Here is a 22,399-nt window from a genome sequence, read left to right on the forward strand (position 1 = left end):
CCTATGTGAATGCAAAGTGATGTTTCTGCTTCTATTTGCTTCATGTCTCAAGGGCAACTCAAGATTTACTGGAAGGCGGCCATATTTTAACCTTTATAAAGGCGAATCTCAACAAATTCAAATATAATTAAGAAGTAAAATTATTTAATTATTCAGTTTTACAGGTAGAACTAGTTTATTATATACATCTATTCCACAGATTTTATTAATTAGGACGATTATGTCTTTAAAATCCAGATTTAGTTAGACACGTTACAATTCAAAGCCAATAAAATATAAACGTTTTTCAAACATGGCTGAAAACTATCCATTCACTGTGAAGTTCATTTGCATTATTCCTGCCAGTAATACATCCATGGGTAATGTGAGGTGACCTTTCAGAGATGAACTTTTGAAATAATTTTCAAACTGATATTCTGATTTATTATGATGCACATGTACACTTGGAGATTCTGTCAAACAAGAATGCAGTGGATTTTAAAGATGGACAACACATATTTTGTAAAATAAAATAGCATAAGGCATCACCAAAATAAGAAAAAAAACATTAAAACAATGTGCTTGACGGCTTAAAATTGCAACACAATAATCTGTACTGTGCACAAGCATGCCAGCAGGATAATGAAATGTAGTAATATTTGCGCGCCAGTAGGGGGCAGTGTTTAACAGTCATTACTTCTTGAAATGGGCTTTTTTCAAGAGGTAAAAAAGCCTTTTCTTTTTCTTTTTTTTGTTTCCCCCGTCAATTTGGACATTAGAAATTAATTCTCTTTTAATTACTCCATCAACGGTTGCAAGATAGCGTCTATAAAAGCATTTTGATTGAAAAACATTTATAGAATGCAGTGTTGAAATCTCCCATTTGATGAATGTATTATTTCCAAATGGAACCTTCAGGTATGAGATGCTGCCTTGAGTTTAAGGCTGTGTGTTGATGGAGTGTTGTATAACTGCATTATGAGGGCGATGTGTGGAATGCAGGACATCATTTTGAGATGTTCAGACACATTTCTCCTGTATGCCTTAATGAAAGACTGTGTGTCTTCGAGTCAGACAATTTTACCACATCTTCATAATTAATTATTGTGAATGGTCTGCACAATTAAACAAGGGTCCAGGCTGTATAGAAGGGCGCTGCCACACGGAAAAACATAACAGGTCAGTCAACCGTGTGAGAGAGTCGTGCATGATTAGTTTAGCCTCCGAGTCACTGAGAAGCCTGTGATCTGCTACCACCTGCCCTGTGGGTTCAAGGCACACGAGCAGAATGAACAATATCGTATTTCTGTGGCCACAACAAATACCGAGGCTTTATTGGAGTATGGAGTTATTTGTGGGGCTCTGTCTCCTCGGATCCCAGTCTAGGAGCAGTGCTTCAGTTCTATTGATCAAAAAACCTTTTTAGTTAGTTTTTAAGTGCAAACAATGATCTGTGGTACACAAACCATTACGCAGGAGTGAGCTATTTAAGATCAGGTCAAGATTGCACTTCTTTATATTGTTTATGCCCTTTCGTCCTTGTTGCAATAGAGAAAAGAAAAAAAAAGAGTGCTAAAAGAAGAATGGGCTCCCCTCCAGAAATGCCTTTTATACGGGGGCTTATTAGCATGCTGGGTTGTTTAAACTGCCTCCTGGAGGGCTGACGTGAAATCGAACAATATCCCCTGGCTTTAGAGACTACAGCCCCACGGCTTCTCATTTATTTTTATGCAGAGTTAGGACAGAGCTTTGGCATGGCTCTGCTGAGGAAGCCGAGCCCAGGGAGGCCAGGTCTGGGTAGGTCAGGACAAATCAATTAATATCCGCTCGGTAAACGTTCTTGGCTATTCCCGGGCCATTCTTCGCTGTGACAATGCAAGCTGGGCACCAGCGTAATGATGTGGTTGTGCTGTTAAATTTTTAAGACATTTTAATGGAAATAATAACCCTTTATTTCCCATCTCTATTAAAAGGCTTGATTTGGATTTGGATTTTACTTCTAAGGACGAGTACGCCACATTGTTTATTATTAATATTATTACAGTTTATTAAAGGTCTCCCTTTTGGGTGATGATTTTTATGACTGTGTTTTTCCCCTTCCCCTGACTCTATACATTTATTTTTCTGCAAATATTTGGTCATGATGTAAAATTCAAGCATGCCCAAGGCAGAAGGATTATTACAGCCATAGGAGTAGCCAACACAGTGGAAACAATCGCTAATAAGTGCTCCAAATGGGACAGATAAAATGAGCGTAGGCTCGAGAAGTGAGTTATTTGTATGATCTCAGTTGTCAAGAATAATTACAGTCGCCATGAATTTGGGTCAGGACATTAAGTGAATTTTTGCACAAAGTGAGGACTGCAGTGGACAGCGATTCAAAAGCTTCTCGTGTGAGTGTTTGTCACACAGCTGCACAAAAGCCGCCACTTTGGACGTTAATGTGTCACATCGTACAATCCACTTAATGGCCAAACGGTGTGGGCACATGATAGTGACGGCAGCATCGCGTAACAATGGAGGATTGATGTTACAGGCGTTGATTTAATGTTTGGAGAGAATTGTCAGTCATCGTTTGTCCATGAAAAGTGACATCGTGCGTCTTTGTGCCTGAAAGCACAATTCCCGATAATACTTCTACATTAGCTACTTTTTCTGCAGTTTTTGGCCGTGGGAGTGCAATTTACAGTTTTTGTGTTGATTGGAAACAATGGGACAGCAACTTTACAGTTAAGACTACAATACCCTGTCCGCAGAAAGACATACAGGGAATACTGTATAACTTATATCCAGGTAAACTGAAGAAGGTGCCACTGACGGTGCCTATTTATATCACTCAGAAAAAGGAGGAGTGACATGCGGGGGAATTCTACTTCACGAGGCTCGACGTGAGCCATGTTTTAGCTCTTAAACACACTTGAATCAAATACATGATTTCCAGGGCTTAAATGTAGGTTAATTTGGAGGAGGAACACTCCTGAAACATGCAGTACATCAGCCCTCAAGGAAGACGCTGATGGGAGCTCGAGATGCTGTAGATCATAAAAGATAGCAAGATATCAGATGCTATAGGAAACTCAGAAGCTGTTTTAGTCTAGGAGACTTCTTTCCTTACTTATGATGTCAGATGATTTGAATTATTTTTCTATATCTATGAGTTCAGTTTGCGTTTCTCCTTTTTGTTTGCCGTTGACGACATCTATATGTCTTAAAGCATGAAGGTCAAAAACGGGGTTAAAATTTTTCCACATCGTAGAAATTTCTCAAACATGTGGCCGTGTTAGTTTAGTAACAACATTTGATGTTTTTTTGCACAACATATCATAATCGTTTCTTTGTAAAATACGTATTTCATATTTAGAGTGGAAAGTGAACACGCTTTTATCTGTACGAGTTTAAAGTAAATCATGAATGAAAACGGGTGAAAACAAAACTTATCGAGACTGTTGTAATTCAGGCATGGAAGGGTTAAACTGCTCAGATTCACCATCATCCAGTGTTATCGTAGTGAGATGCCGTCGTTTTAGGATCTCGTCTGCTGTGCAGTAAGTGACTAAGATGGCGCTTATGAAACGCACCGCTGTTGCCAGGCTCATATTGGGTGACCACAATGTAAACAGGTCGTTAGACCTCCAGGCTAAGTGAAGGTGTGCACGGTGGCAGCCATGTTTGCGTGACTCTCATAGTGCATTCCTTCACATTGTGACGGCCTAAAGCTAATTAGAGGGAGTCTGCGTGTGGCCTGGCAAGAACTGGGACGCATATTTTTCTGTCATCTGTCTTCACAATTGTTTCCTCCTGAAACATCAATGCTGTAGTCAATGAGTAAATATTATTTTCTCTATGGTCAAAAGGAGCGTTTGGAATATTTACTTGTTTGCCTTAGTGGTTTGTCTTGAGTATTTGCTTTGTAGACACCTTTCATCTCTGTGGTGAGGGCCAAGAAGCAGACCTGATGACATTTTTTCCTCTGAACAGAGCGTTCACACAGTTGAGCATTAAAAGGTCTGGTGTTAAAAATGGGCAAGGCTCCTGGTGAAGAAAACATTAGTTCAACATTATGGTTATTTATAGTGATCAAGAGTAACATTATGACCACTTCTCTAATAGCGTGCAGGCTTTCAAAACAGCTCTGATTCATTGAGGCATCGACTTCATGGCTATGGCATCCGGCACCAAGATGTTGACAGCAGGTTGAGATCCCAACAATTTAGAGAGCAAATCAACAACTTAGAGTTTGGTAATCCTCAAACCAGTGCTTAGCTACTTTTTGAGCCACCAGGGAAAGCTTGTAAATGACCTGCAGCATTGCTGAGGTTAGTGAAACGTACCAAATTAACATCCAGGGTTAGGTTTAACACCCTGACTGGTCTGCAGCTATATAAGAGGCTCCATATGCAACAAACTGCAATGTGCTGTGATGGCACTAAACCACTAAACCAGCATTAGTTGTCTGTTGCATAATAGTGACTTGAAATACTGTATGCTGAAAATGCATGTTATAGATTTTTATCTCAAAATTGCAAAGTTGCCACCTGTAAAAGATCGCAGGTGACGCTGACAGTTTTATTATTCCAAAGCATGGAAGAAACCTAAGTACATCCATGGAATCCAGGAATTTATAATATATGACAAGATCAGACTATATTGCCAGAATTAAGGCATTCATTTTATTTTTAGTGATTTAGAATAACAGGTTTTGATAAACCTCCTGGGCCTATCAGCACACTATTTTTGTTTTTTTGAAATGGGTACATTTTTGTGTCATTTTTTTTTAATTGACAGTTTGTGTCATAGTGTAGCAACTTTGTTCCATTATTGCATTTTTCTGTTTTGACTAAAATAAGTTTGCAGCTATTATTTTTGCGTATGTCTTAGCTCTAATATACTCTTTTTTTTATTCATAAAATGAATGTCACTTTACGGATAAACTTACCTTGTCTGTTTAAAACAGAAAAGATGGCCCTTTGTCCCTCAAAGTTTATTGAATTAGAAAAATTAATTTATAGCTTTGAGATTCAGACTTACTGCTGGCATCAAAGTTGGTGGTATATATCAAGTTTTGGTAAGCTGGAAAAATAACTTATCATTGTCAAACTAATTTTAATTCCTGGACTGAAGCAAAATCATAACATGTACTATGGTTGATTTTTTTTTTTTTTTCTCATGGTTTCACTGGAGCTGAACCAAGCAAATGTTCCAGCATCGCCTCGTCGCCTAGAGGAGACTTGTGATTCACAACTGAATATCCCTTTTGTTTAATCATCCACAGTCATGTCTGATTTTCTTTAGCCGTGATATTAAGCACTGGAACCTTGTTGTGATGGTTTAAGTTGACTTATTCTAAATTTAAACCCAATCTCTACAAATGTCTTGAAGCTTGTTCACAAATTTTGACTTTGGTTTCTTCTCACTCTATGAGCTAAAGTAAATACTTCTTGGGAGCATATTTTCATTAGCCAGGTAGGTTTAGGTGCCTATATACATATGGCTTCACGTAAATAATTGTCTGATCACCTTTTTATGTATTTAATTATGTGGAATATATAATGTGATTTTTGTAAAATTAGTTTTTGGATATAACTGAGGATAGTAACTCTGTAGAGATGCTCTATACACAGACACAGGAGGCACTGACAGAATTTATGTGAATATTTCTAAAACGTTGTGACTAGGATCTGATAGTAACATTATTATAGTTATTCCCATGCTATTACATGTTTGTGCTCTGTCTGCACTGATGAAGACAGAGCAGGCACAAGTAGTCAAATCAATTTTCTGAGAATATTAATTAATATTAATCTGTCTACTTTGAACATTCAGCCCATAATTAGGACTTTATGCTTTTTAATGTGCCTAATTTATTCACTTACAAGGGAATTTCACATTTTCTCTTCATTATTAAATCCCTTTACATTCTCTTCTATTTTTTTAATTAATGCCAGACTGTACCATTCTCAAATGGAAATAAATTCAGCAAAAATAAATCAAATGTAACATCTTTTAAAAAAATTTGTGGTCTCCAAAATCCAAATCCAAAATCTTTTCCTGCAGAGCCAGGAACAGGTCAATAAATTGTGATTTTATTTATTTATTTTTTTTTATGCTGTCAAATTTTGAATGAATATTTGCAATAGTGACCTGAAATATTTTTCATGAACTTTTTATTTATTAATGCAAACATGGAAAACCATAGAACATCCTTTTTATTTTAAGCATTTTTAGTTTAATATATTGATCAAATTCTTTCCAAGAATAAACACATAATTTAACAATGATTTTTTTTTTTTTTTTTTTTTTAAACCTTGCTTTACACAATAATTTACACACAATACCCGTGTAATGAGCACAACTCATCATTATCTGCTCACATACGCTTTTAGTCTGGAAACCAGAACCATATGAGTCCATTTGTCAAAGATAAGCCCCACCCAAGATGTTGAACATTCTGACTTCTTGAAGAAAACACATTTTTAAACAGCTCTGTAACCAAGAAGGAATGATAAAGCTCCAGCAGTTAGAAATGCACGCTTTCAGCACCACTGACAGTTTCCACAAGCCAGCGGAGGGAATAACTTTGTTTTTGTTTTCAGTTGTCATGTGTTTCTGTAAAAAGCTATTCTCAGCAGTCGAGTTGCGCAGCCTCGAGCCTTTTTTGTCGGCTCTTTATTCAAACAAGCTGCCTGTCAACGTGCCACGCTGACGTATCTGCGCTCGTGCACTTGCGCAACCTGACACAATTCTCCCGGGGGCCCCAAAATGGAAAACACTCGCAGCACATCGCTCGCTTTGTGTTGTCTGATGGGAAGATTAAAGCCAAACAAAATTCACCGTCTTCGAGTGAGAGCGGGTCGATGGTGGGACCACCGGAGGGGAACAGCTCTCTCAGCAATGTCATCAGATGACATTATCATTGATCTCCCACTCTGGTCCTCTGTCTGTCTTCTTGGGTCTGCCCTGAGCTGTCAGTAACATTTCCCGTGGCTCCCTGCTGCCTATCGTCTGAGAGGCGAGATAAGACATCCTAATGACTTCACCAGAAAAACAGACTGCTTCCTAGCAGTGATGCACCTCTGCCTCCACTGAAACAAAGATGCAATAATATATTGACTTCTGGTAATGATGGACAAATCTCATGTTTTATGATGTCCCTGAGTCATAGGAATGGAGACTTAAAAATGAGTGATATTTCTATATATTTTTTGTTTGCTTGTTTTAGTACATTTCTCCTCGTAGAAATGATGGCATCGTATAGTCCCCGTCTCCACGACGAAGTCAGTTCAGGTGTATCCATCACAAACAACCAAATATTTCAGCAAGACAGATAAAAGAGTCATAAGTAGCTTTTTTTTTTTTTTTTTTATCTGTTAACTTGACAGGTGTCATTCAGGTGATTAGTGTCTCTGGACATGACATTTGGAGTTAGAGCCAAAAATATGTATTGTGCTTTCAACAGACCAGTGGTTTAGTTTCACCTGGTTTGACAACATCTAAGTTGCTTTTTGGCGGAATAGGCAACAGAAATGAAACGTTGAACTTAATACATACTTTTCAAACTTTAATAGTTGTCTCTTGAGAGTTTTCCACATGTGGGTCAAACATCTGCATCAAAACATGATGTGCAGATTTGTGCAGGAGCATCTAAACTATGATCAGTAGCACAAAAAAAAATGCACCAGAGTTAAACTTAGATTTTAAATAAATTTTACAAGATATCAATGTCACTTTGTTGTGACATCCAATTTTTGGATGACTTTTTTTTTTTTTTAAAGAAAACTATTCTAGAATCAGTGTTTAACAAAATGTAGACAAACTGAAGGGCTGAGAACGTTTTCCGCTGGCAGCTTCTTTTAAACTTTCCCCCTAAACTATGATGTAGCTGCGAAGGAATAGTTTGGATTTTGTAAAATGGGGACATGCATAGAGGTCACGAGTAATGAGTTAAGCTTTCTAAATAATCTCGGTTGAGAGAAATAGGACATGTTTGGGCTAATGCCTCATTATGGAGCCTATTTTAAAGCACATTTCACTCTGTGATTATTTACAGTGACAAACATGTTCTGTCTGTGGTTCATTATTATTTGTTCCATTTAAAACAGATGTTGTAATGTGGAATACGTCAAGCAAATTAGGGCAGAGTAATAACCGGTCAAGTCTTATTATTTTATTGTAGTTCAAACAATTTAAAATAAAATAATACAGTGATATTTTTAGAGTTGCAGCAATGCTTTCAGCTGATGAGATAGGAAGTTCAGAAAATATTTGATTTTGTGACTTTTAGGCCAACTTTAATAAACCCCCTTTGTTTTTCATAAAGATCTTATAAAGCAAATACAATTATTTAAAAAAAAATACATTGAAAAAGTATATATTATATTAAGGTCTTTCAAATCTGCCTATTTTCCTCAGTTATTTAGAGGAAATTTGAGAAAGATTATATGAAAATAGTCATTCTCAAAACTGTTCAAGGTCAAGTTTCATTTTTTTCATGCTGCTCCCGAAGCAACGTGAAAAAATAACAGGAATTGAGTGAAATCTCAATTCCCGTTATCAAATAGCCTTTCTCTGAAGCTGTGAATTGGCACAGTCCTTCAAAATTATTATAAAGTTTATTAAATCCTCAACATTCTTTGAAAGAATCTGCGAGTCTTGAACATAAAATGTGCACTTTAGATTGCTCACTATGAATAAGAAATCTTAAAACAGATGTTACCTTTGGATTAAAAAGGAAGACAATTTGGATCAACTGTCTCTTGAATAATTTAAAAGTGTTGGTGGTCTTTCTCAGTGTCAGGCATTCAACAGCAGCTGGTTAGTTACTTTCCAAGAAATATTAAATTGCAAAATTTTGAATCACAAGATCTTGTAACATCCATATTTTTTTTTTCTTTTTTACTTCTCACTTTTCCTATTTCTGTTCTCCAAAGTGCTAAAAATGTTCAGTTTCACCTTCAAATGAAGCATTTTGCAAAAAGGGCACAGACCATTGTGTTCTTTAGAGTAAATAACCATAGACTTCTTCGTAAACAGATAATTTAAAAGTGGTGCCTGTGTAAACGGTAATAAAAAAAGTGTTTGGGGTAGTTCAAGTAGAAGTCAGAAATCTGCTCTGGATCCACTCCCAGGATCCCATAAACTCTGGTCTCTACTCCAGACTTTTTTTTTTCTTTTTTTTTTCTATCAGTTCAAAACTGAGCCCATTCCGAGCAGATTAGCTCTGCTCCATGTTAAGCAAATCTTTAGAAATACATAGAATTCTTTCATATTTCTAGTTTCTGGATTCAAAGAGTCTGTTCGTCTCGCTTCTGTGCTAAAACTTAGAAAGAGACCATGGCTCTGTGGGTCTCCAAGTACCTTATCATTCTGATATTGGTGAATCCTTATCAGTGCAAATAGACTATCTGTGTCACACAGTAGGAGGTAAAATAAAATTACTACCCCGGTCTATTTGCAGATCAGGATTCACAGATTCACCTATCAGCAAATTTTCCTGTGAAGCGTAACCCCATATTATTTGCAAATAATTTGCCTTTTTGCAGATTTAACTATGGAGCATGCTTAATCATAAAAACACAGTATTGGCTCTCTTTTGCAAAGCAGTCAGTTCAGGAGAATCATTCATTTTCCTTGGCGCTGGTTGGCTGTACCACCAAGGGTGAAGACGAGGATGACCTTGGATGTTGGATTCTTTGATGGTGCCAAGACAGTTTCCACTATCTATAAATTCATATTAAGGGTATTTTGAACTCTTCCGTATCCTTAATAAAATGTTTGTGACCTAGTGAATATTTTACTGAGTCATTTATGCAATGGAAGAGTTGCATTTGTACAAATTCTGTTGCAGTGATGCATATGTGTGCTATATTCACTCACTATTATCAAGACGCACCAGGCTGACTGTTTTAATGCTTAATCAATGTGTGAAGTTTAACCTAACCAAATCCAAATGCACTCCAAATAAAAGCTGTGCCTATAAAGCTTTGCAGAAGTTTTTATTCCCCTTGAACTTTTTTTCATTCTGTCATTTTACAAGAAGAAAATCGGCAGTGTATTTTATTTGGATTTTATGTGATGGAACAACAGAAAGTAACACATAACTGTGAGGTGGAAACACTACCCCCTAGGTGAAACACAGGAGTAGCAGTATTAATCTGTTGGTATACTCTAAGCAGGAAAAAGGAGGCTTGCCAAACTTGTGGGAAAAACGGAGGGAGATAAATACAAGGAGATCCAGGAAAAAAAAAAAAAAAAACTACTAAAGGTAGCAAAATATCTGGGACTTGACGTTTTACCTTGCACAGGTTTCAGTAGAGTAAAAATTCAAGAACAATCGGAAGATCTGCTACAGCAGCGGCCTTCAAATTCAGGGCTCCAGGTCTGGCGTCCTGCAACTTTTGACGTGTCTCTCCTTCAACACACCTGAGTCAAATAACAAAGTCATTAGCACGACTCTGGAGAACTCTACTGTGTTACTGAGGAGGCGATTTGGACCAGGGACGTATCCAACAGTTAACAGGATAATCAAGGCACTTGAAGCGAAGCAAATCCTTAATTCATTTAACCTTTCTTGCCTGCCGAAGACTTCTTTATGCTCTCTATAGTGCTGCTTGGATCTATGGGTAAAAAACCCCTCTAATTTATAGGTTCACTCTGAGAGACGGAATGTTTCTGTATGTGAAAGCAAGCGTTGCAGCCAAATGTTCTAATTGTTTATTTGTGTCTGTTTAGCTCGATGGCAGCATGTCACTTTGGCTTCTCTGATCGGCCAGTGAAGGAATGATTCCTGCTGGCGGCACTGCAGATTGTGCTGGAGATTAATCAGTACATGCGTGTCGCATTGTGCAAGGTCGTTCATGCGTGGATGCCTGAGAGAGGACTGCATGTATGTCCCCGCACGCATGTAAATGCTTGCTCCTGTGCTCGTGCGCACATTACCAGTGCGAGTAGAAAGGGGGATCTGGCATGCCTTTCTGCACCCACGGTGGGCCCCTCTCAGCCAGATGGATGGTCTCAGCCAGTGTCAGCGAGGTGACAGCTGGCTGGCCTGGTCTTTCCTGGCTACAGGTCTGGATCCTGTCCTCTGACGGCTCCTGACAGCTTCTGATGGGTCTCCCCCTCACCTCCTTACTCAAAAGGTTGCATCATGGAAAATCCCAGTTTACGAGACAAATCAATGGCGTCTCGCAGCGGGCTTTTAATGAAATGTAAATGATATGAGCCACTCCCCGGTGGGATGACGCCTGAACTCGTAATGGCTCGAAAGGAAGTAGCCGACCGACACCGGGTTGAATAATTGGGCAGTAAAACGTTCTTCGCAGAGGGAAGGAGCAATACCTGCAGGAAGATAACGTGTCATGGTTCAGAGTGAGATGCAATGAGAGTGTTCTGTATCATGTCGAAAACCTCATTAGGTAAGTTGGAGCTATTGTCACAGAATCCCTGATGAAGGTCATAAATTAGACTTATCCAGGCGACTCCTTTCACTTCTCCTATCAACCCAGTTCTACCTCTTGGTTCCGTCGCTCTCTCTGGGTCTTAAGTGGCCTCGGCTTTGCAGGCAACTTGTTAGAGAGCCCGACTGTCTGCGCCGCAGTAAGCCGGGGGACTCCGCGTGGGGACTTCGTCACTCCACGCGAGTCATTATTTTTTTTGGTCTCCATGCAGCAGGCTGCAGGTTTCAGCAGGACAGAGATAGGGGGTTGGGAGGGGAGGGGGGGTGGCATGATAAACCAAACTCGTGCTAATGAGACAGCTCCACAGGGATGAGAAGAACACACACGGAGCAGCTCAGGAGACGTCTGCTGGCCTCCCGAAGGTAATTCCCTTAAATGAAAAGCAGACCGCGTACTAGTCATTGTTGCACCGAGGGGGTTAGGATGAATAGTGATGGGGTTGTGTTTCAACACACCTCCCTGTGCTCTTGTTACAGGGCTGAGATGAGCAGAGGCAGAGGTACAGTGCTCATGCACTCCCTGCTGATGTCCTTCATTTATTTATTTTTTTACCCAATTATCCTTGACTAAAATGACTTGTGTTATACCGGCCATGTCACGCAGCTCTGGAATGGGTACTTTATCCTATCAAGGCTCTTTCATTTTTCAAATTAGGCGCTGCCTTTTGTTCCAACCAAGGACGCCAACAGAACTGAAATTCTCCACATCTGGGAGGCATTAGGGACACATTGAAGAGGCTCATTTGGGGCTCTTGTTAGCTCACCTGGTGCTTTAAGTAGGACCATTAATCCCATGCTACTTAAAGCATGATCCACACTTCACGACTTCACATGCGTACGTTCGATGAGAAAGATGCTGCTTCCCTGCTCCAGTTATCACTATCAAAGTGTCAGAAAAATGTGATGTGGACCTAATACGCTTTCCAGATGTTCTCCCGCTACATTTCGTTTAATCCAATACTTCTGCAGGCCACTGTCCAGCCATAAATCACTGGCTGCATGCGACAGGAGGAGAACAAGGGGATGTGGCCTCGATGCAAGGGCTACATGCTTGATTCATGAGCTCACAGCAAATATCTTCAGAGCACAAGTGAAACAATTAGCTGTTACCTTAACTCCCGAGGCTACACAGTCTCTTAAAGGGCTTTGGGCTCCTATTTATAAGCTCCAAAGGCCCAACTCGGAGCCCCAGGGACAGCAGGGCTTCATCAGACTGGTTTGGTTTTATATGGTATTCTTGGATGACAGTCTACCACAAGTCGCTGCACAGTGTTGGTAACAGTTCACGGCTTTATTTGGTCTGATGGGTGTCCGAGAGCGATCACGTTGAACAGATGTCCGATAAAATGTGGTGTTCTCATCCATCTAATGTTGATGTGCTGTGAGACAAAGGCTGCTATTAATCTCAGGAAAGTGCTGGGAGATATTATCCTTTAGCAGTCCAAGCCAGAATGAGATCCCAGTAAGAACTGTGTCTGCATCGCCTTACACTTCTACAAACCCAACTACATAATATTTTATTAAGACTTTGTGTGATAGACCAATCAAAGTAGCATGTGATGCTGAAGTTGATGGTATTCTGTCACCTTGTCCTAAATACCTCTCCCTAAAAAAAACAAAAAACAAAAAAAAACTGCATGACCAAGTAATTTCACAAGTTATTAATAAGTAAAGTCCATCTTTTTGGCCTGTGTGTCATACTGTTGTGAAGGTGGAAAATTTTAATTTTCACATGACCCTAAACACATCATCACCTTGATGAAACATAGTGGTGGTAGAGGCATGCTCTGAAGATGATTTTGACACCTTTTAGGAGCTGCAAAATATATAAGACTGTGGCAGCAGGATAAAGGCCTTGAAAGGACAGACAGAGCTACAATAGACTGGTTTAGATCAAACCTTATTCATGTGTGACCAGTTCTTTTATACAAGACTTTAAAACTGATGCTCCCGGACAATATCCTTCCATGCTGACTTGTGTTGAATCTTTTTCAAATATAGAACGCACCTACAGCTGTTATGTTCTTCCTCAAGGGTGTGAGCAGCATGTACACAATGCTGATTGACCTCCAGCTTCTGATTGTTTCTGAACAAGTATATATATATATATATATATATATATATATATATATATATATATATATATATATATATATATAATATGTGTGTGTGTGTGTAATTTTTAAAAAAAAAGATGCCTATCCATTCCAATTCATAGTTCTGCACTACGTTTTTGGTCTTTCACATAAAATAATTTAATATGACAAAATATAAATATAAAAAAAGTTTAAACCATTAAAACTTTATTAATTGTAATAAAGTTATGAATCAATGGCATTGATTCATAAAAACACAAGCATTTTCTCACATGCAACCTAATAACCCGACATAATTTGCTGATCCTCTTCAGCCATGCTGTGAGAACTCTAACCCAGGTTTACTTTGCGTTCCAATTTTACGGAACCTCAACCCAGATCCAGAACAAATCAGACAAAGTCGAGATGGATATATTTGACTAAGTTTCCTCTCCAGCTGCGCTTCAGTTACAGAGGCCATAGGGAAATCATGTCATTCTAAATCTCTCTCCTTCCTGAAAGAATGTCACCTCCATCCTACCTTTTTTTTTTTTTTTTTTTTCCAGTTCTTATAAACGGCCACTGGCAGGCCTGAGATCTTTTAATGCGCAATCCATCTGTTCCCCGCCTTGTGCACAAGAAATGAGCCGATCCATAATCTGTAGCTTCGCTGGGAAAGGTGTTCTGACTTGGTGGTGAGGATGACAGAGCCGATGTTGAGGTTTTATTTTTCTGGAACAGCTCTGTCTGGTTTTGATATCTCACTAATGGAGGGAGGGAGGGGGAAGAAAAAGGGGGCATAAAAGCAGTTTGTTTTCCAGTGATCCGTTACTCGCACGTTATTAGATGTTTCCTAACTAGCTCCCCGCCCTTTTCATGTAATGATGTGTGAATTGGAAGTTTAACTGTGTGAGTGTTTTCACACCCGGCTCTTAACCCCCTTGTACAGCAAAGGAGCTCTGAATCATATTTGTCTGCCATTCGGGTCAATACATGTGACTTGGGAGGTGGTTGTTGAGCTTCAACCTACGCTTAGCAGGTCAGAATATTAATAACAACTAATCTCAGGGTTTCAACTATTATAGAGCTGCTCTTTCAAAGCTTAGAAATCTTAATGAAGTTTGAAAACCAGTCAAGCAACACTGGATCGCCTTAGCGACAATAAGAGGCTTGACACCGTTGTCTCCAGAGAGCCCCTCTCCTCTCTGCCGATAACAAACCCCAGAGCGGCTGCACGTATCGTCACGAGGTCGTCCTGGTATTTATTCTATACAGATGACTCGCATATGTTCACCACTGCCGTGCCCTCGAGGTTAAAGCTCTCATCTGCTCCAGCGGAGGGAAGGAGAGAGTTGGCAAGAGTGATAGATATCCTTTCAGTTGCAGCCACTAAACGCTGTCTCTTGTTTCCCATCTCACACCTTGTGGCAAGGTCCAAACACCCGCAGCAAATGACTTCCAGAGACCCTCATGTGAGAGGCTTTTGCTCTTTCTCGTCCTGTTTGACTTTGCACCTCAGATTAAAGCAAAAACCAGAGGTAACTCGAGGGAACGCATTCGCACAACAAATGGTCACAGTCGGCACCGATGTGAAGCGAATGCGGTGATGAATAGCCTATTTTCCATATCAAAGGAGGGGCCTTGGTCATGGGGATCACTGTACTTCACAGGCGTGTGGTGAAGGGTCTGGCTGATAAATGAGGAAACTAATTAGAGGAAGTAGTCCTGCGGTTCTACAAGGCAGCCGGACATCGAGGTTCGGCTCTCGTGTCACCAGGTTTGCAACTCGGAGCTATGTGGATGCATGGCTGCGTTGACCCTGCACTGACAGACGGCAAGGGATTCTCAGCTCTCACTACGTGTGAGAAGAAGCCCATAACGGCCACTCACAGTCGCCGTGCGCCCAGTAAATGTCAACACAGGATCTAGTGGGGAAATGGCATGCAAACAAAGGTGAAACCAAACAAAAATAGGTCGTAACCTGAATTCTATCACCAGCTTCCTGCCTCACATTCAGTTCAGTCTGCTTTGGCTACCATTGAAGGTTCATTTGCAACAGCCTCTAAAGGTTATCTGCAAGATACAGAGCAAAAAAACATCCCGACCCCCCTGAATCGTTTCACGTTTTATTATGTTACAAAAAAAAGACTTCAATGTGTTTTTATTAAGATTACATGTTTTGGACAAACATTATAGGGAAGAAGAAGGAAATTATATAGACTGTTGCACATTTTTAACTAATAAAAGTTTAAAAAGTTGTGGGTCAATATCTTGTGGAGCCACAGCTTTGCAGGAGTGTCTCTGCCAGCTTTCCACATCTAGACACCGACATTTTTGGTCATTTTTCTTTACAATAATAGCTCTAGCTCTGTCTGATTAGATGGAGACTATTTGTGAACAGCAATTTTTAAGTTAGAACTTTGACTAGGACATTCTAATCTTGATATGGTTGGATTCAAACTATTTCATTGTAAATGTGGTAGTATGTTTAAGAGTCAATCTCCAATTCTTAGGAATGTCCTGTAACCACGTTTCATTTTGAGTAATTATGTGTTCATGGGTATGAACAGTGTTGGCTTTTCACCAGACATAGCATGATGAGCATATGATCTCTGCTTCGGCCTGTTGGCTGCTCGCCTCGCCACACCTGTTTCTTCACTAATATTCTCTGATTTCTACTTTTCTGTCCTTTTCTGTTGGTTGCACTATAATACCTTTAAGGGTCTCAGAATAAAGGAGACCGGGTGCTGAGTCAAGCCACAGTTATAATATTTTCTTTGTTTGAATTTGCTGAAAGCTTTAATTTCATATTGTTCACTGCTATGCGTTGGTCTGTCAGATGAATCAAAATTTTTTGTGAGAAAAATGGGGGGGAGGGAGTTCAAGAGGTATGGAAGTTTTTCCAAAGCAACATATACAATAAGTCATATTCTTAACAATACACAGGCTCAAAAAACAGGGACCCAGAATACCTTTTTATTTCACTTCCGAGTTATATGCCAGGAACAATTTTACAACATTTCAGGTCACTGGCACGGTTTGTTAGAGAGCTGTTCATATTTAATCAAATATACCAATAGCAAAAGCCATTTAGAGGGTAAGAGTGGAGCACATTTGTGTCTTAAAGTCCGGACAGTTCCGCTGGGAATAGTATACCCGCGTTCCCTTTACTGACATTTTCTTTTCCTTCTTTACAAGCTCGCAGAGACACATAAAGCTGGGTTCATCTAGAAGAAGGTTGATGCAAAGCTCTGGAATCCCTCCTGATTCTCAGAGAAGAAACCATATTGAGAACTAATCAACATAATATGTACAATGACTTCAAAGTTTTACGAACACACGTGCTTTCAGGGAGATTTATCTAAATAAATTGATTCTGCAAATATATGCTAAGTCTTGCTCTGCTTTTCTGGTATTATTACATCATAAGGTTCCTCTTGTTTTTTTGTTGTTTTTTTTTGGTGTGTTTTTTTTTTGCATTTCATCCAGCTTATTTCCTCATTGTATCATTATTCATAAACATAGTGCTTTTTTGTAATAAATAAAATAAATACTTTGATGGTTTGCTTTTGCTTAGAAATACGGATCTATTACAAATGGGCTCCCGATGAATAAACACATCCCTGCGAGATCCTCAGAGACTCCGAGAGCTCAGACAGAAACAAAGCCACAGCGGTCACAGAAGAAAGAAGCAAATCATCCACACGTCATGTGCTCTCACCGAATCCATCAACTTGAAAAGGCCGTGGAACAAAAGGTGAATGAAATATACGCATTTGGTCCCTGGATTTGACATGGAATTACTTGAACCCATGCCGAAGCATAAATCCATCCTTTCCTAATCCTGTGGTAACACGTAAACAGTCTCCTCGGATGACACACCTCACACACACTGGAGTGTTTCTTTTTTTCTTTTCCAGTTTTCTCCTTTGCCTTGGAGTGTGCTACGCTTTGAAAACCTGCTTTTGTTTAATTCTGTTGCAGAGTCGATGGACTGTGTGTATTTATTTATTTATTTATTTTTTCTTCTAGCTTATTCTGCACAGTTGTTTGTGTTTACTCTTTCTCCTCTGACGCCGAGGGTGACGGTACAGGATATTTTCTGGACCCTTACTGGCCTTTTTGTGCGCTGCCAGTAGAACGTTACACTCAATTGGCTTCTTTAATTAGATCGTGGCGGACTACTGCTGCTAAAGATAAGGCAAGGCGAGAGAATTTTATTTGCATAGCACATTTCAGCAGATTGGCAATTGAATGGGATTTGCATGATAACAAGGAAAACAAAACAACAAATAAAGCAAAAGAAATGTTACGCTGCGGTGACATGTAAGAGAACGTAAGAAAAAAAAAACGACGACAGGTTGATAAACAGACTACAGTTCATGATTTTCCAGTAGTTATTAATCAGAGACAGCGCTAAACAAGAGTTTTCAGTCTTGATTTAAAGGAACTCAGAGTTTTAGTAGTTTTGCAGTTTTCATTTTCCAGATTAGAGGAGTGTAATAAACTGAACGCTGCTTCTCTATACTCTGGGGATGAAGAGTAAACCAAAAGACCTCAGTGGCCTGGAGGGTTGATAGCAACAACAGATCTTGAATATATTTTGTTGCTAAGCCATTCGGTGATTTATAAACTAACAAAAGTATTTTAAAGCCTATCCTCTGAGCTACAGGGAGCCGGTGTTGCTCTGAGAGCTGGGTTGATGTGCTCCATTTCTGGTTTTTGTGAGGATGCGAACAGCAGCTTTCTGGAGCAGCTGCAGCTGTCTGACAAAACCTTGCGTTGGAATAAAAATGTGTAACTTTTAACCACTTCTATAGCTTTGCTGAGTGAAGCATAGAGTACAGAGTACCTCTGTGGCTGCACACTGCTGAAGAGCTGGCTGAAATAAACTGTAGATTTTGATTGAGTTAACTCCAGAACAATGTTTTTTTTGTTTTTGTTTTTTTCATTTTGTCTGTCCATCTGTCTGTCTTCATTTTCAATGAATGGGAAGATGTGCTCTGACGAGCCATGGATTTGGGGTTGCGATTCACAAACATGTGAAAATTCATCACACATTTTTGCTTCATATTTAAACAATTTCTAAGCAGAGAAGCAATAAAATCACCAACAGCAATGAAAACAGAAAAAAACTATGTAGCAATTAGTCAGGGTGATTTATTGCCGGTGATTGCAAAGTCTTTGCAAAGACGTCTAATTCCTCCTTTGATCTTGTACAGTGAAGAGTGTTCGGTGGTGATTCGAGAGGCGCTTGCGTGCGTCTTCATGTCAAAACGCTTTGGCACATTTTGCACCTCCATTCATTTAAGTCAGAAAGAGCTTTTTTTTTCTTTTTCCACTGAATGCTGCTGTAAACACAAAAGAGCTGAACTCAATTCACTTCTCAGTTTCTGTGGACTTTAACTCTGCATCAAAGGGGAAGATTATTTTTTTTTCTTTACTGGCAATCTTGTATAGGTGTGCACTGAGGTAAATTATTCCCACTGACATTATTATTTCTTCTATAGAAGTAAATAAACGGCAGAGACCCCTTAACTTCACGAAGGCCTGAAGATGAACCACAGCAATTCATTGCTTTTTTATTCCCCTTGTATATCTTGATATTTTCCTCTCATTGCCTCACACTGATTTTATAAAACATGTCCATCAATTAGGAAAGCAGTGACACTTCAGACATGCCCTTTTGCAGAGGCAGAGACTCAGATTAGATGCATCATATGCATCGTTTTTTTTCTTTTTGTATATTGAACAACCTTGACAGTAGGGACCCCTTTACCCTCATGAATATATCCAGAAGGAAGTTATTATTTCTCAAGAGGTGAAGATGGACAACTTGCCAGTTTATAGCTCTTTATGAGTGTTTTGCCACGACAGCCTGTTCCATTTCATTGTTGGAAGAGTTGCTTATCCAAGTCAACCAGAGAGCCGGGCATGCATATCACCTTGAGCCCAGCAAATTGCCCCGAAAAGACATGGCACTGTGGCTTTTGAGTGTTTGTCTGCATTTCAAGAAAATGCCCCGTATCAAGTGTCCCCAAATTAGTAACAGTATTGCAGGTCGTAAAACATGGCATCTCCCGTAATCTGCAGTGACATGCACCGTGCCCATGCTCTCTCATGTTGCAACATCAGGAATGCATTTTCGACCAATATGGGGCTTCTCGGCCATGTTCGTGCATTTTTGAGGAGACCAATTTGTAAACCCAGATTGTGAAATTCTGAGATGTAATAAATCAGGACGTTCGGCAGGGATGTAATGAGTGGTTGAAGTGTGGGCTTTGGAGAGGGATTAAAAAAATATGTGCTTACTCATAACAAGGATTTTTCTTTTCTTTTTTCTTTTTTTTTCCTTTTCTTGGAAAGGACCTCTGAGCAAATGCCAAGAAGAAAGTCGGCAATTTAAATAAAAAAAATTAAAAAAAGCACAGATGAACTTTGATGAGTCAGTTATCTGGGGATCTACAGGCCTCCTTGATCCTTTTACTTTTCCGTCTTCATTTAAAATATAATTGGCCTAATGCTTCCTACTGTCAAGATAACAGATTTTCACGTCATGATCCAAAAATGCCTGCTTGATGTTATTATTGCAAAACTTCTGTAAAAACGGATTGAAAAACGTAAATTTGCACACAAGGAGGCGCTTATTCACACTTTTTTTGTTTATGGTGGATTCAGTTTCTGTTTTGTGCACAAAATATATCTGCAGCTATGTGACTTGATTATATTTGTTGTCGTAGGCTGCTTGTCAAGTTTTATGGTTGTGGTAAGGGTTTAAAACTACCTTATACATTTCATTTTTTTTACATTAATCATCAAAGTGCAAGTTTTTGTTTTTTTTTTTCCCCTGAACTTAACAGTGCCACTTCCTCTACTCCACCATATTACACCATACAACATATTACTGACAAAATGTACCAGTTTTCCAGAGGTAAAAAAAAAAAGGTAACACTTTATTTGAAGGGGGGTGAATAAGACTGTCATTACACTTTCATGAACATGACATAACACCTGTCATGAACATGAATACGCCTTCATGAATATTTATGACTGTTGTCATAAAGCGTCATTCTGTAAATTTGGACACTTTTAATACAAAGTTGACATTATTCAAAATGTCTTTGTTATGACAACTTGACATTAACCAAGAAATCATTACTGTTTAAACTTTAACTTTAATAGCAAAGTTATCTAATTTTTAAAGTGAAATCAATAATACTTTTATAACAAATTTACAACAGTAATGATTTATTGGTTAATGTCAAGTTGTCATAACAACTGGACGCTTTATGACAACAGTCATTAATATTCAAGAAGGCTTATTCATGTTCATGACATGTGTTATGTCATGTTTATGACAGTGTCATGACAGTCTTATTCAACCCCCTTCAATTAAAGTGCTACAAAAAAAAAAAAAAAAAATATATATATATATATATATATATATATATATATATATATATATATATATATATATATATATAGGTTGGATTTTACCCCTGCTATTAAGAAACAATGTTTTTAAACTTGCATTGCTCATGGAGTTTTTGTGTAGTGTAGTGTTGTATCCAGAAATACACCAGATCCTACCCACACAACATAAATTGGTAAAACCTTAAAATAAAACAATCCGTGACAAGCTCACGTTCAACAGTTCCAATAGACTTTTTTGTTACAATAATGTAGAAAAACTCATTGTTTGACTGTTTCAATTTCTGTCTTTCTCACTAGTTGTGGAAGAAAAATAAAAGTAGAATCCATTGTTTTTATTAGTTGCCTTATGCAACGTTTTTTTGAACTCAGTGTCTCATTGGCTAATTGGGTCTTCGTGACGACTCCTTTCCAGGAACCTGCTGGCTCTGTTGAAAAGCTGAAGTCTGAGATTCACACACAAGTGAAACCACAGAAACTATCTAACTTATTTAATTCATTCACAACATTTTCGCTTGCATTATACTCTTTGCTACATTTATCTAATTCCTGAGTGAAGTTCCTTCAGATTTTCATTTCTCTTCAGCATTACCTCGGTAGCTTTGTTTAACCAGGCTACTTCATTCCAAAGATGGGAGACTTGGATGTTCTGAAAGTCGGTACAGATTTGATCATTGCATACAATACTTTTAGTCGTCTAATATGGAAGATATCCTATCAAACCAAAATATCGTAACATACTGAAAGAAATTAGCAAAAGTTCCCAGATAAAAAAGGACAAAAGAAACCTGAAATGTCTGCTTTCGGCTACCGTTGTTTATTAATTTTTGCCAGAGAAAACCCTATATGCTTGATCTCTAATTGTTTTACTATTTTCTACTTGGAATATAATTATTGTTTTCTTTATTATTTATTTATTTTTAAATATATTTTTCCCTCAAATGTATACATTGTTTCACCTTTTCACACAATGAAATCAATCCATCAAAATCAATCCGATAAAAAAACTATATGCATGAAATGTTTTCCACTTTACCTTAGTCAAAATGATACGTATTTCTTACATTGCTCACTTTATAAAGGAATAAACAAGCAGAACCATGTAGGGCCCTCAGGTTTCACCTTAAACACCCGTAGTTTGGGTACTGCATGCAACTACTGGTGAAAATGGTCACTTCACCAGTAGTCTGAGTTTTGCTCTCTTTTTAATTAAACCGTTCTCTGATTGTTAAAAATTTCCCAGAGGCATTTGATACTTCTAAGGCATTAGATGACCTGATCAGTGTTAGATGGGTGAATGGAGTTTGGTTTCAAGTAAAGCCCAGATAGAAGCAGCACATTTTTTGCAATGTCTTATCGTGGGGTTCTTGGACTGTGGAGTGTATGGAGACAGGATAAATGAATTTTACCAAATGTAAAATAAAAATATCTCCTTTGTTTTGCTTTTCTTTTAGTGTAGCTT

Source organism: Poecilia latipinna, unplaced genomic scaffold (assembly GCF_001443285.1).
Source record: "Poecilia latipinna isolate Pla-1442-1.1 unplaced genomic scaffold, P_latipinna-1.0 Scaffold916, whole genome shotgun sequence".
NCBI classification, from domain to species: Eukaryota; Metazoa; Chordata; class Actinopteri; order Cyprinodontiformes; family Poeciliidae; genus Poecilia; species Poecilia latipinna.